This window comes from Limulus polyphemus, unplaced genomic scaffold, assembly GCF_000517525.1.
Source record: "Limulus polyphemus unplaced genomic scaffold, Limulus_polyphemus-2.1.2 Scaffold2097, whole genome shotgun sequence".
In the NCBI taxonomy this organism is placed as follows: domain Eukaryota; kingdom Metazoa; phylum Arthropoda; class Merostomata; order Xiphosura; family Limulidae; genus Limulus; species Limulus polyphemus.
The window spans coordinates 79,799-96,055 of record NW_013667707.1 but is presented as its reverse complement, the minus strand read 5'-3'; the positions used below and the strand labels follow the sequence as shown (position 1 = coordinate 96,055).

Genomic DNA, 16,257 nt, shown 5'->3' with positions numbered 1-16,257 from the left:
AGCTAGTCATCAACACCCACTGCCAACTCTTGAGCTACTATTTTACCAACGAATAGCGGGATTGACTGTCACGTAATAACGCCCCCACAGCTGAAAGCGCCCTAACCACCTGGCCATAGCCCATACATATATATATATATATATAAGTCTACATTAAAGATAAACAAACTACTTTGAAGAACAAGAATTTAATTTCTTAGTAGGAATATTTCAAAGAAATTATACTAGAACGAAACGACACAGATATGATAAAAGTACATTAAGACGATTTTAATCGAAAAAAACTCAAGAAGCTTAGAATACAGCTTAAAATATTTATTTCGCAAAATTCTGGAAATGATCAATTTTAGTATAAACTGGTTCTTTGATCTTCATGCAAAGACAGCAATTGTTGGAAATATCAAAAGAACAAAATTTAACGTGTAGATTATAAAACTAGTCATGTATTTGTTCAACCGTAGAATAACAAATGGGAGTCCGGACCAAATCGGATTTTTAAATACATATTTTTCTAAACTACTTATGCACCAAATTGTGGGTCCATGAATTCATATGAGCCACACACGGAAAAGATGAATGAAATAAAATCGTCAGTATTGCAAGTAACCGCAATAATTCCAGCTAGGATTTCCTACATATTTCACATAGAAAACGAGTAATTTTCCAATTTTTTTTTTACACTATTTGTGGTGTGACAGGAAAAATCACAATTATTCAATACATTTTTTTTGTTTGTTTGTTGTTAATCAGCGATCTATACATTTGGCTATTTGTGCTCTGTCTACCACGGGTATCGAAACCCGATTTCTAGCGTTATAAACTCTCTGACTTTGGCCCGGCATGGCCAGGTGGTTAGGACGCTCGACTCGCAATCTGCGAGTCGCAGGTTCGAATCCCCGTCCCACCAAACATGCCGTGGGGGCGTTATAATGCGACGGTCAATCCCACTATTCGTTGGTAAAAGAGTAGCCCAAGAGTTGGCGGTGGGTGGTGATGACTAGCTGTCTTCCCTCTAGTCTTACACTGCTAAATTAGGGACGGCTAGCGCAGATAGCGCTCGTGTAGCTTTGCACGAAATTCAAACACAAAAACAAACAACTCTCTGACTTACCGCTAAGCCATCTGGTGACTGTTCAATATGATATAATATGGATACTTCCTCCTCTACGGTGCTAAAAGGTATGTAAACAGTTCAGTAATTTGAGGGTTGGGTACACTAATAAAATGTTTGTTTGAATTTACGCACAAAGCTACACAATGGGCTATCTGTGCTCTGCCCACCACGAGTATCGAAACCCGGTTTCTAGCGTTGTAAGTCCGCAGACATGCCGCTGTGTCACTGGGGCCACACTAATAAATAAATAAATATGTAATTAGAAATAAAATATAAATTAAGATGATAATTTTATTTTTCTCAAATATAATGTATTTTTTGACAACTTTAGCAGTAAATCGATAAGGTAATTGGCTTTCAAGTTTCAGAGAAGAGGATACTTCAATTTGAGTTTCTTTTTAAAAAAAACAACTCAATATAGTGTGGCACACGTACAAGCTTGACTTATATAGGTTTGTTTGCTTGGTTGTTTGCAATTAAGCACAAAGCTACACAATGGGTTATCTGTGCTCTGCCCACCACGGGGATCGAAACCCGGATTCTAGCGTTGTAAGTCCGCACTGTGCCATTGGGGGGCGACTTATATAGGTCATTACATTCTTATCGTCCGCAGTTTTCATCTTTAAATCTTGACCAGGTCAGTCAATATGGCTATAATAAATCGGCAAATGCAGATATATAGCAATGTCCTAATATACATATTAGTTTACTTTAAACAATACATTGGTCAGTAGACCGTTAGCGACGTATTTACTCTGCTAAATATCGTTTCAAGTTTCTTTGGAAGATGGCGTGATATGTATCATTTGCTGTATGATGTTTGAAGATTTATATTTGTTTGTTTGCTGCTAAGCGCAAAGCTACACAATGGGCTACACGAGTTGTGGCCACCTCGGGTCTCGAAACCCCACCCTTAGCTTTATAAACCTCTGAGGCAATAGTGGAAGGGGGGGGTTGAAAATGTATCTATTCTTACGAGAAATATACACCTTTAAATCACTAGATTTTGAACAGTTTTTAAACACTATTTTCGTTGCTTTTAAAAATTTTACTATTTTTCAAGTAAATGTTTATTTTATTTTATGACTTAATTAGTAAAGTCAACTTAGCTAATGGTACTCTATATTAAAAATCATACTACTAAAACAATTTAATTCGTATTCATTCTAAACACGTCGCCACGTGTATATGTGTTTAGCTGCATTGGGAATACCACTACAATCAAGTGAAACAATTGAACCTTATCACACCCTATTGGTGCTGATTTATTCATGGTGAAATTGATTCTTTTCTACATTTTCCATACACGTTTTTATTTGTATCTTGAAACACTGGTATTAAAAACAGTCGAACGAGTACAGTTATGTCCTTACGAATCTCTGAGAAGCATCTACGTAACGGATTTCAGTTTCAAACCACTAAATTCAGCAAGAGTCAGAAGAAACACGCTGCCTGATTTGCTCGAGCTCACACGCCCTCTCTGTTTTTAGATGAATAAAATTTCGTTTTGGTGCAGTTCAATTCTAGTTATTATTGAGAAAAAGATACATTTCGCTGGTACATAGCGAGATGGACTGCGGGTTGTTACTTAGCTGTAATATCTTTGTTTTAAATAAGGAAGAAACTTACTAGATAAATTAGTAGTAATTACTATGGTTTCATTAGTTAATGGGAAACGGAAAATCTTAAATACTGTAGAGATTAAACAAACATTTCGTTTCGGGTGAAGGTGCATGATAATGATTTTAAGAAAACGCATTACAAAGAACGTAAAGTAAACAAGCTCAAACAAAAAATCATTTTAGATAAAGTAACAAATAACTGATATAGAAGAATTGTACAAATACAGTTAGAGAAATATTAAGATCCGCTTGGAAGAGGTATGTGTAAATAACCCAATTAAATAACTATTTGACCGTACAAAACATTTGTTTCTTTGTAGCTTTCAAATGTATTTATAAATAGAGATAAAGAAACCGCATGTTAAAAAGCTCATAATGACGAACATGTGCTTAAAACACTTCATAAATTCAAACGACTTGAATAATTTCTGGAAGAACAGAATCGTAAAATTCAATTTTGTTTAAAATTAAAGTAATATGTAATATCTTACTTTTAGAGTGACGAGAATAAAGAATACCAAAAAAAATAATTAATGAATACTATTTCAAGTAATATGTAATATCTTACTTTCAGAATGACGAGAGTAAAGAATACTAAAAAATAATTAATGAACACTAATTCGAGTAATATGTAATATCTTACTTTCAGAATGACGAGAATAAAGAATACCAAAAAATAATTAATGAATACTATTTCAAGTAATATGTAATATCTTACTTTCAGGGTGACGAAAGTAAAGAATACTAAAAAAATAATTAATGAATACTAATTCCGATTTGACGTGGGTCATGTCATAGAGTAGCAGTTGAAATAGCATTTTAAATACTAGGAAAAAATATTCAGCAATGTGTCATTAATTAACATACTTTAATGTATGTAGTTTTATGCTGTAGATAATGTAAAGATACTCTGATCAAAGTTATATTTGTAGTCTATTATAGGTTCAAAATAAATGTATAATAATTACTGATGACGAAAAAATAATAAAATATTAAGTTAGCTGAAGTGTCTATATAAATAATACGCATGCGTTTGTCTGATTGTCTGTCCGGAACTTTTCTCGCAAATTTCGCAATCAAACACTACAAGTCTCACATCTATGCACTACCGGCACTTGTGTTTAAATTTTTTAAATTATAATAAATAATTAAAAACAACGTTTTATATTTACACAATAAAAACTTTATTAAAGCCGTACGGCTTCCACTTTAAAATATCTCTCTACAAGTATATGTTTCGAGGTGATCTACATCATCCTCAGGAGTAGCTTACAAGACTATTTTATACTTTCCCCTTTTGTTTTTCAATTACACTACTTCATTGTTACTTACATACTACCTTAGTGTAATTGAAAAACAAAAGTGGGGAAGTATAAAATAGTCTTGTAAGTTACTCCTGAGGATGACGTAGATCACGTCAAAATATGTACTTGTAGAGAGATATTTTAAAGTGGAAGCCGTACGGCTTCAATAAAGTTTTTATTGGGTAAATATAAAACGTTGTTTTTAATTATTTATAATAATTTTAAAAATCTCATATCATCAGAAAGGCCTTTTTCCGAAGAGTCCGGATAAAATATTTGCTTTTCCATTCACAATCACCTTACTTATTTTTGCTTAATCAAACTTTTTAATTAATGCAACGAGTATGGTACACGATGACACAATATCGTGGTCATCACGCACCGACTGTCTTCGATTTCAACTTTAGTCTGATTATTTGCAAGGTAATTTCACCCAAACAGCACTTAACCCGAGTGTAATTTTCTAAAAGAAATTAACATTACACTAAATACAAGTTCTATGGGCTTTCTATACTTATTTAAATCGAAAATACTCTTGTGCAGTTCATTCAAAACCATATGTTTATCACTTGTAAAAACGCATTCAGATGTTTCTGCATATTCAGCTAAGTTTGCTTTCATTACAACTTTACATTTACTTTACTTTGCAATAATTTAGTTTCTGTTCGTTTCACAGACTGCTATAAACACCTTTTAGCTACGTTTTTTTCTTTAGTACGGTTTTTATTCTTGGTTTTTGTGAGTTTGTTTGCTTCAGCTCGTAAAATTGTGTCAAACGCTCATAAATGTTTCATAGTCTGTGCACTATTATAAATACCGTTACTTTAATTTATTGTTTAATTTACGTGTAGTTGCAGCATAAATCATAAACCGTCGGATTCACTATCCAAATATGCTGACAATAAGCTAGTGAAATAAGATTTTTATTCCCATTGGAAGTAGTTTGATTTCCATCGGTAGGGTAGAATACCATTAGAGCTGCGGATACGTTTTATTAATTTTATGTCCACTCTTCTAAAAGCAGCAAATTAATAAAAATTACTAATCCTCTTGAATAAAATGTATATATCATATATATCTTATTTTTATACACCAATATCTTGTTCTAAATGATATAGGCATAGGTGATTATAAAAAAATATTATTTAAGTTTTTTCGTTATTCTTAAAAAAAGGGAAATGGACAAACGCAAACTGTTGTAAGTGAAACTGTATTTAATTGATTGAGTTTTTTAAGAAGATAAACTATGTTTGGTGGACGAATAATAATAGAAGAAAAATAAAGTTTGATTTAGCTTCATATCTTCAAATATATTGAAAGATAAATAAATTTTATAAGCATGCGTGTATATAAGGTTTGTTTGTTTGAGTGTACTTATAACAATTTCTCATAAATGTATAACATTAAGTCAACTGCAAAGGATCTCATAATGTACATATAACTTCATCTTATTGTATGTAAATGATTTAAAAAAGATGAGGTTGATTTATATCTATTTACAACGAATAAGTTAACTCATTTTATTCTAATAATGGTTACAGTTATTTTTCCTTAACATGAAATATCTTATTGTCAGTCAGCGCTTCTGCTTGTTGGAATTTGATCGCCATATTTGTTTCGTCGTGTTCCACATCACGTGAAAGATCTATTATCAAGTTTGTTGGCCATAGCACGTCACAACCTACTACCCAAGCAGAACCAAAAACAGCACGATACACCACTGGTAATCAGACAAAATTACAAAAACACGTTAAAGGGAAGCGTCAGGAAAATGTCAAAATGGTTATGCGTATAATGTTTAATGTGCACATAACCCAAAATTGTATTTTAAAGTGCCTCTGCTGGGATCGAGATTAAATGAGGCATCTCAAACGTGTTTGTGTCTCATCTACTTTGCGCTAGGGTCATTGAGCTTCGAGGATTAAAAGTAACATGAAATATTTATATTCGTAATGACTAGTTTAGTTTCGAAACATCTGTTTAAAGTTGTGGTAACCAAAATTAATACGCGGTGCTGCTATGTTATGGATAGAAGATTACAATTCGTAGTTATAGAACATACACGACAAAATGTTCGCTGATTGCTGTGTTTTTTTATTAATACTTTTGTGTGTTTATGAATAGAAGTATCATGTACTTGTTTGTTTGTTTTGAATTTCGCGCAAAGCTACACGAGGGCTATCTGCGCTAGCCGTCCCTAATTTAGCAGTGTAAGACTAGAGGGAAGGCAGCTAGTCATCACCACCCACCGCCAACTCTTGGGCTACTCTTTTACCAACGAATAGTGGGATTGACTGTCACATTATAACGTCCCCACTGCTGAAAGGGTGAGCATGTTTGATGTGAAGGGGATTCGAACCCGCGACCCTCAGATTGCGAGTCGAGCGCCCTAACCACCTGGCCATGCCGGGCCCAATCATGTACTTATGTCCGAAAAATTATACAGATCGAAAAAGACAAAATGATATACCGATTTCATTCAGCACCATTGTGCCTAATTTTCTCTATCTGTAAACAGTTTGTCAAGATGTATGTATTGATTAGGTATAGTATTTATGCTGAAGTTAATCCCACTTTATAACAACGATATTCCAAGTTTCATTTCTACCTTGGAATTACTTCCGTCATCGTCGATCGTATCTAGTTTGATGGTAATTATTACGCACTATTTCCTTACAACTGGTTTATATGAAGGATGATGGGGTCAATCATAGGGTGTAAACCTAGGTAAACATTCCATAGACGCTCCATTGTACATTGTACATGTGAAGGATGGTGGGGTCAATCATAGGGTATAAACCTAGGTAAACATTCCATAGACGCTCCATTGTACATGTGAAGGATGGTGGGGTCAATCGTAGGGTATAAACCTAGGTAAACATTCCATAGACGCTCCATTGTACATTGTACATGTGGAGGATGGTAGGGTCAACCGTAGGGTATACACCTAGGTAAACATTCCATAGACGCTCCATTGTACATGTGAAGGATGATGGGGTCAATCATAGGGTATAAACCTAGGTAAACATTCCATAGACGCTCCATTGTACATGTGAAGGATGATGGGGTCAATCATAGGGTATAAACCTAGGTAAACATTCCATAGACGCTCCATTGTACATTGTACATGTGAAGGATGGTAGGGTCAATCGTAGGGTATACACCTAGGTAAACATTCCATAGACGCTCCATTGTACATTGTACATGTGAAGGATGGTGGGGTCAATCGTAGGGTATAAACCTAGGTAAACATTTCATAGACGCTCCATTGTACAAGGATTTTTGACTTCCAAGACTACATTTAAGCACATTAGAAAATCTGACGTATAAGTGGGTGAATAGTATTGCTATAACTCTTGTTTCATCCACCATCCTGTCATGGAAGCAGCTGCCGCTTTCATATTGTATGTGAACCTTCTTCAACTCCAATTCTTTGTTCATTATCTTGCTAATTGTACCAAGAAATGTATCCAACTTCACCGCAGTGTTTGTTGTGTTTTGTGTGTGTGTGTTTTGTTTGTTGTTGTTGTTTTTTGGGGGGTAGTCGGGGTTTCTTTTTCCTAACCATAGTCTGCACTTTGCGAAAAAAACAATTGGTCCTAGTTGATTAAAGATGTAATTTCTGAACCCCATTGTTGTCTAAAAGCTTTGTTCTACGAGTTTTTCAGCCCCCCAGTAGCACAGCGGTATGTCTGCGGACTTACAACGCTAGAATTCGGGTTTCGATACCCGTGGTGGGCAGAGCACAGATAGCCCATTGTGTAGCTTTGTGCTTACTTACAAATAAACAATAAACGAGTTTTTCCCGGAGGACACTGAAGGCTCCTTTTTTATCGAAATATCGGCATTTTTACCTCTGATCGTGATGGTCAATCCCACTATTCGTTGGTAAAAGAGTAGCCCAAGAGTTGGCGGTGGGTGATGATGACTAGCTGCCTTCCCTCTAGTCTTACACTGCTAAATTAGGGACGGCTAGCGCAGATAGCCCTCGTGTAGCTTTGCGCGAAATCCATAACAAAAAAACCTCTGATCGTTTAATGATTTTTACGTACAGAGTTATTGAACTAGTTACGAAATACACTTTCGACATAAAAGAAAAATGAGATTTTGGTGGCCACGTGCCATTGACTTGCTTTTGCCGTACAATGTGAATAGTCAAAATCCCTACGTCTATTACTGATGCAAGTTACATAATCTTATTGCGTTTGTTCAGTCTTATTTTAAGTTTGTCTAATCGATTAACTTCAAAGGCTGATGACCGAAATATTTTTCTCAGAAACGTGTGTATGTACATTTTTGCCTTTTCTATATACTCACTCCTACTCATTTGTCTTTGTTTTGTTACGTTGCAATCGCTAACAGTCTTATAACTATTTGCACGCGAGGGAGATGTTTTTGTTAAAACATAGACGGTTTTTGGATATCGTCTGTAACTATTAGAAAAAGGTCGATAAACTTTGATTATTGAGAACTTTGGTAGTAAAAGTTAAGCCATGCAATAAAAAAAAATCGTTGAGACAGTTTAAAGCGATTGAAAAGCAGTGACACTGAAAAGTGACACGTGATGGATGAAGAGAATATCGAACGAATGAAAAAACAACAAGAAAATAAGAGCATATTGCGTGATTGTTTCATTGGAAGTAAAATGGTTACCAGGAGACTCTGTAGACAAGAAACGTATAGCATGTCTGGCACGTGGCTTAAATTATTCGCTGTCGTGGAAAGAATAAATTTCAGAATGCAAGGTCAGACTTTCATAACAGTTAATGTAAAAGTTATGCGAGTCAGGAACAACGCCTGTGCATAGTATATATATATACAGAAACGAACACATACATATATACATACCTTTACATAAATACAGAACCTTGATAAATAGTTTTAATTTAGTAGAAATATATTTTCATGTGTTTCAGTGTTAATGATATCACGATTGTTAAGGTTAATTTGTTTTACCACAAAATAATAATCGAATCAAAGATCGGGTGTGACTTAGTAGTTAGCATGCCAAGCTGTGGATGAGAACACGTTCCGCACCTTGAGCTGTGGGTGTGTTATAAGAGCAATAGACAATCCCGTTATTCGATTCAAATCCGGACAAAGCCGTCCCTCGGTGGGACAGCGGTAAGTCTTTTGATTTACAATGCTAAAATCAGGGATTCAATTCCCCTTGGTGAACACAATGGATGGCCCGACGTGGCTTTGCTATAAGAAAACACACACACACGCACCCTTGTGTCGGCAGGTGCTGTTGACTGCGAAAAGATGCACACTTGGGTCGGCAGGTGCTGTTGACTGGCTGATTTTCCTCTGGTCTGTAGTTCAATGTTAGTATCGGCTGTACTTGAACTTTAGGGGGCTCTTCCTTTCCCCTTTAGTTTATGTGTTGAATAAAGTGCCCTTCAGGTTAAAAATATAAATACTCTCTACCCCGCTATCCCCAAAAAAGTTTAACTTTCTTGATGCTAGTTTTTGTTTGTGCGAAATACCATATTAGAAACTATACAGATGTAAAATCATAGTTTATAAGTCATTTGTTAAATAAAATAGAAACAACGTGTACGTTATCTCGGTTTTCTTATGATAAAAATAAAAAACTTTTTACGTTTAATGTAGTAGACAGTATTGACCTGTGCTATTACTGAAAGTGCTCGAACGTGTAATGAATTCTGTGTTCACTGCAGACTTCTTTAATTTATATTGATAGTGGAGAGTTATGGCTTCGTTAGCTATAGATTTAGCTCCATGCTGAACACGTTTCTCCTTTGGACGGATCTTGAACTGCATTAATTTGCATGTACAATTCTTGGAGTTGATTCAATTCATTAACTATAAAGGCACTTGCTTTATACATCGATCAAAGTGCTTCGTGGAGGCCAACTCTTTGCGTGGCTAAGTAAAGACACGACCTAAAAAAAGATAATATTATTGCGCATATATGTGTATTAAACTCAACAAAAATATCATAATCGAATGTCAGATATACTTGGAAATTGTCTACATAACTAATAAAATAAAACGATTTACTTTCAAATTACCTTTTACACATTTCACTTTCAGCTTGGCTGGACAAGATTGTTTGTTTGTTTTGAATTTTGCGCAAAGCTACACGAGAGCTACCTGCGCTAGCCGTCCCTTATTTATCAGTGAAAGACTAGAGGAAAGGCAACTAGTCATCACCACCCACCGCCAACTCTTGGACTACTCTTTTACCAACGAATAGTGGGATTGACCGTCACATTATAAAGCCCCCACAACTGAAAGGGGCAAGCATGTGTGGTGAGATGTGGTTTCGAACCCGCAGATTGCGAGTCGAGCGCCCTAACCATCTGGCCATGCAAGACCCACCTAGACAAGAAATTAAAATTCAAAAGTCCTCACTTAACATTGAAATCAAAAGCACATCTCTTGTTGAAGTATTTCGAAACCTACATCTGCAAGTGACTGTATGGAGCATAAAATTATTTAGAATTTAAGAAAACAGTTTAAATCATTATATACAGTTAACGTTGATGTTAAGTTCCAACAAAACAACGTTATTAAATGAGGATTAACAATGTAAAAAGGTATTGCTGTGCTTCAAAAATGAAATATCTTCGTTTTATGTACAATAAATTATATTGTTATATATGAAACACTTAAAGCATAAATAATTGAGAAGATAAAGCATTCATTAAGCTGTTAAGAACTAGTGTTAACTTATAATTAAACTTAGATTGTGGAAATTAATAACTGATTTACAAACAAAACGTCTGATTTATAATAATTTATAAAAGTTATATGAAACAGACTGGGCTCTTGACACTTAATTGTTCTTTCAAAATATATTCAAGATGGCTTCCAAATTTTATCATCATTTTTTTCTAGGCTTTTAATATTTCATTAAATCTCTCTCTCTCGGCCCTGTTTACAGAGCGGGTAATGTGTATGAAATCACCGTCACAAATATGTGTTAAAAGCGTGACCGTATGGAAAATAACCAGAAAAGTTTAGGTAAATAACTTTAAACCCTTTGTATAGTAGAAATTGTGCTTGTTTCTATGTTAATGTTCTTTTAGTAACGTCTTTTGCTGGCAAGTCATAATATGCTTCAATACTTAAATTATTTTACGCTTTTACCATCACTGATTGTTATCAAAATTTGTATTTTCGAAAAAAAATGTTTGGTAACCATAAAATATTATAAACAAACTAAAATATATATATATATATATTTTTTTTGCCAGTTCCATAAAATTACAATGATTCGTGGATTGCAATTAGGTCGTGTTTGGAGTGCTAAATACAAAGGTTTGAGTACATTATATCAAAACGATTTTGAATATGCAATTGAGGGAATCACATGATAACCACATCCGATATAAAGTCGCAGTAAACCGGAATGTATCAGAACTTCATTTTTGACATTACTTGGCGTTTCACAAGTAGTATGATACCACAGAAAATTTGGGAACGATATACAACAGTTCTTTCGACGCAAAATATTCATACACTTATCATAAATATGTATTTAGATCGGGGATTTAGTATCTCGAAGACGAGAATATACCTTATATTTAATGATATAGGAAAACACAGAAATGTGGATCAATTGGGGAACTAGGACCATCCAGAAACAGACCTCAACAAGTCATATCCCATCCGTGGTAAGCAAAGTACATCGTTTTGTAACAGGTGAGAATCTGTTACATAGAGCCGTCAACATGCTCCAGATAACAGAATGCAAATTAATCAAGAAGGATCTCCACATGGAAAAGCGACACAAGTAACGTGTACCCAAGATGGGTTCACGACATGTCCGTTTAAATGTGAGAACGGGTTGGCCCTGTGGGAAAGTTCTGGATTCCGAAGCTGGAGAATCGGCTAGAAATCATGTGATACCACTGAATAATCTTCACACATTAAGCTTTATATGATGGGTGCTAAAGTGCTGCTGACTGTTTGTCTTCCCTTGGATTTGTAGATGAAAGTTAGGGACAGATGTTGATAGCCTTAATAGTTTTGTCATAAATGCAAATACAATACTGTTCAACTGTAGCATACTACAAGCAGATGGAGTATGGAACGAGTATTCATGTTATTCCTAACAAGAACTACCAGTCCAGTCGCAGGAAACAGCGCTCATGGATTTTTTTGTGTGACTGGACGCTAGTAAACCGTTGTCTTCATACATTAAATGGATTGTGGAAAAACTTCATGGAGGAAGGGTGTGCTTTGAACATGACAGCCTTACGCAATAAAAACTACTGTCAAGATGCACGGTTGTCATGTAGAATACTACCCAGACATAGGAATGTTGACTGTAACGAAGAGGTGAAGTTCCAAAATAGTTTTAATATAACGTATTTATTCTGCGAGTCGTGGGATCGTATCTCGTCGCCTAACATGCTCGCCCTTTCAGCTGTGGGGACATTCTAATGTGATGGTAACTCCCACTTTTCATTGGTAAAATGTTGTCCGAGAGTTGGCAATGTTTGGTATTGATTAGCTGCCTTTCTTCTAATCTATCACTTCAAAATTAGGGGCGGTTAGCGCAGATAGCCCTCGAGCAGCTTTGCACAAAATTCAACAAACATAAATAATCCGAAAGGTGCACAATGAACTGTGCTATGCCAGTTGAAGGGATCAAATTTTGAATCTTAACTTTATAAGCCCTCGAACTTATCGCCGAGCTAAGGAGGCTGATATGTATATACAATTTACTATTCATATCAAAAAAGAGGTTATTGTGTTACTAATTGTTATTGTTTTTCCCCGTGTTTATGTAATTAATAATTTTATATTTAATGAAAATGTGCAATAAAAAACTCAGGTATTGATGAAATTGCACTCAAATTCAATAATATAATATAATATAATTCAATTGTAATATAAGGAACCTCTTCTTTAATTATAATATTATTATTATTAAAGAGCGTGTCTGTCTGTGATGTCTTTGGGAAAACAGCCAATATTGCCTAACCAGAAGCACTGCAACGGTAAAAAAAAATTAATAAATTCTGATAAAATGTGATAGAAATTTCTGATATCAAATACAAATATGAAATATTTAACGCAATCATAAAATTGTTTGATAATAAATAATTCATAATTTACTGTACTTTCTTTACAGCTTTCTTGTGTTTCTGGAAAATAAAAAATGTTTAAAATATTTTTGACTGTTCTTCTATGCTGCAATAGGTTCAGAATACACATACTGACATAGTCATCTAGAAAATAGCAACCTGTCCCCCGGTGGGATAGAGGTAAATCTTCAGATTTACAATACTAAAATTAGAGGTTCGATTCCTCTCGGTGGACACAGCAGATAGCCTGATGTTGCTTTGCTATAACAACACACACATATCAACCTAATATCCCAAGCGAATCCAGGTACTTTCGTTAGTACAATAATATTTAAACAGAGAAAAATGTTAACAATCTTTCATGTGGAGTTGTTTTTGTATATAAAGTTTCGAACTGTTTGCGTAAATCCAATAACAAATACAATAATATTTAAACAGATAAAAACTTTAACAATCGATCATGTGGAATATAAGGTAACGTGTATGCAAATATTAGACCATCACCACCTAAGTATGAAAAATACCAATGTTCTTTCGCATTATAACAAATTCAAAACTCTATATCATCAAATGTTTTTGTAATCATCATCACCCACCTGAATAGCTGATTATCAGAACACGCTGTGTTTCCACACTGTTTGCTTGCTGTAAACGTTCGAGACGACTGTAACCATAGAAACAACGATTTCATAAGAACATCTACATTGTCTGCCAAGTCCACTGTAAATTTAATATAAAACGCTTCCAATAGAATCAAAAACAGAATAAATCTATGCATCACAGAATGCCACAGAACTTTAGAAAACGTTGGAAAATAAATTCTTGATATTTATCCAAATAAATAAATCATTACCCACTAGTCTTGGGCTAATTTCTAGTGGAAGTACATCTACAAGGTACATTTACACTCTAATATATTTTTTGAGGTTATTTCAGATTGCTTTTTTCTCAAAGTATAGCTGATTAAGCAGCTGAGATTTCAATCTAAAAAAAAAAAACTTTACTTTCTCTATCTGTTAAAGTGAAATATTCTTTTTTTCACATCCATAGAATTACGTTGATTTTAACATCAACATTGTTTTAAAAAGAGTTTTATGGAGATTATAATGATTCATTATTCATATATTAAGTATGTCCCCCGGTGGGTTATCGATAAGTTTAAGGACTTAGAACGCTAAAGTCCAAGGTTCGAATCCCCGTGATGGACAGATCGCAGACAGCCCATTGTATAATTATACACTGAAAAAAACAACATTAAATACAGTGCTTTAATTGATATCACCGTTGTGAACTGACTCACACAACATAGCACAGAAATATTGGGTTATTTTCCTGCAAAAAAAGATTTATATTACTTTCCGCTACTAAAAGTACTTTATCTGCACCAGCTAATTAAACTTATTGTAGTTCAAACAATCTTGCCAATTTAATTAGATTTTGCTCATATTAACCTTAGATCACAGAGTTCTTGAGATCCTTAACTAAATAACTAAGTAATTGAAGACAGGAAGAGCTTCAGCAAAGTTGAGAAGTTGCAACTATCAAACACATAACAACAACTGTCATATTTCTCTAATTAATTTACTAAACTCTCTAACTAATAACTTTCCATTTGCTGCACACGTTCTGTTTACAACTTCTACTCTACCTTCTGTTTATACTCTAATTCAATATTTCTTGAATATTTTTAAAATATCACTTTTTTAGACGTTAATAAGCATCTTACTTTTTTAAACCTTCTTTATAATAAGATTAGTTATTAAACTTACGTTACGCATATAAAATAAGTCTTATTGGTTAAAGCTTTCCTTCCATTTCAACTCACGTATTACAAAATCGAGCATGAGTTTTAGTTCGTTGTTATTTTCATTTTAGATTTCATATCATTTAACACAATATTGATTATCACAAAAACTACTTAGTAATTTTCAACTCTAACTAATTTTAATAGATGAGATATTGTAGTGCAACACACAGACAAAATTATTGTTCACGTCACTTTTCTTTTCGTAATCATAAGGTTTTCCTATAAGTGTTTGTAGTCACTTGGTGCCGAGTGAGGCTCGGTGGTAAGCCTGCTGGACTATAGGTCTCAAGTCCCTGAGTCACGCCTCGTTAACGCCATAAGAAAATTGCACTCCGCACTTTTGGGTCATGAGTACGTTTTAAGAGTGACAGTCAAAACCAACTCTTCATTCTGACAAAAGAAGTCCATCAGTTAGCGGTGGGCGGTATATTACTATAAATTTAGGGACGGCTAATGCAGATAGCCCTCGAGTAACTTTGCGTGAAACTCGACAAATAAACAATTGTTCACCTGAATGGCACTTAATCCACACGGTGAGAAAAACAGAAGGAAGATAACAAGCACGCGCTGTTTGAAGCAGGTACTAAATAGCGGTACTAACTGTCGTTGTTTATTTAATACACAGCTTGAAGTGTGAAGTGTAAAAGAAAAAAAAAATTTACGTTTTTTTGAAATTATTCGTTAAATGGATAAGAAATATTTAGTTACCAAACTAAATATTTTTTCCCTACATAAAAATATTATTTCCATACGTTTTCCCTACGTAAAATGGCAAAAAAATAAAGGTTTGTGTTTGCGTATCAGATTTGGAAAGTACTCAGAAATATATTATTTATTTCAAGTACGTAGGTCAGAATGTGTTAAGCTTCATTTTATAATAACAGATGAAAAGCAAAGCTGTTTCGAATAGAACATAATTAAACATTAATATGTATTTTGATTGTATGATAAGATGAATGTAGGTACTGTTCCTCATGAAACAAACTTCTGTATGTTAATATTCTAATATCTAGGATACAAGCAAATCTAGGGTTAAAACTCAAATGCAGTTTCCTTCCTGCGTTGCGTACATAAGTATATAATAAAACACAATATAAAAACGTTTAAAATAAAGTTAGGACAATTTACAATAGTTGACAGTACTTTTCATTACAAAACGTATTTTCAAAGTGAGTAAAATTACATAGATACAAATTCTAATTTAATGAAATACTAAGACTGAAATTTTGCTTGTTTTTAGGTTATTGTACAGCATATAGGAATCAAAACTACTCCACAAAAACAGAAAAAAAAGTTTAAAATTTGCAAAGCCAAATTTAGGTTTTGGTATTGCACAAGTAATCTA

The 16,257-nt window shown here is 34.2% G+C and overlaps 1 protein-coding gene across 2 annotated transcripts in view; it reads right to left on the bottom strand.

The window, feature by feature from the left end:
• LOC106465927 (fibrous sheath CABYR-binding protein-like) overlaps positions 1-14,971 on the bottom strand; it is a 29,055-nt gene extending 14,084 nt beyond the window's left edge. Inside the window, exons 1-2 of one of the 2 annotated variants that reach the window (XM_013926169.2) lie at positions 14,875-14,971; positions 13,702-13,825 (exon numbers count right to left, since the gene is read on the bottom strand). The gene's annotated coding sequence lies outside the window, so the exon portion shown is untranslated. The remainder of the gene's footprint in view (positions 1-13,701; positions 13,826-14,874) is intronic. The other variant, XM_022393894.1, reaches the window with a different exon arrangement.
• Between the last annotated feature and the right edge of the window lie 1,286 nt (positions 14,972-16,257).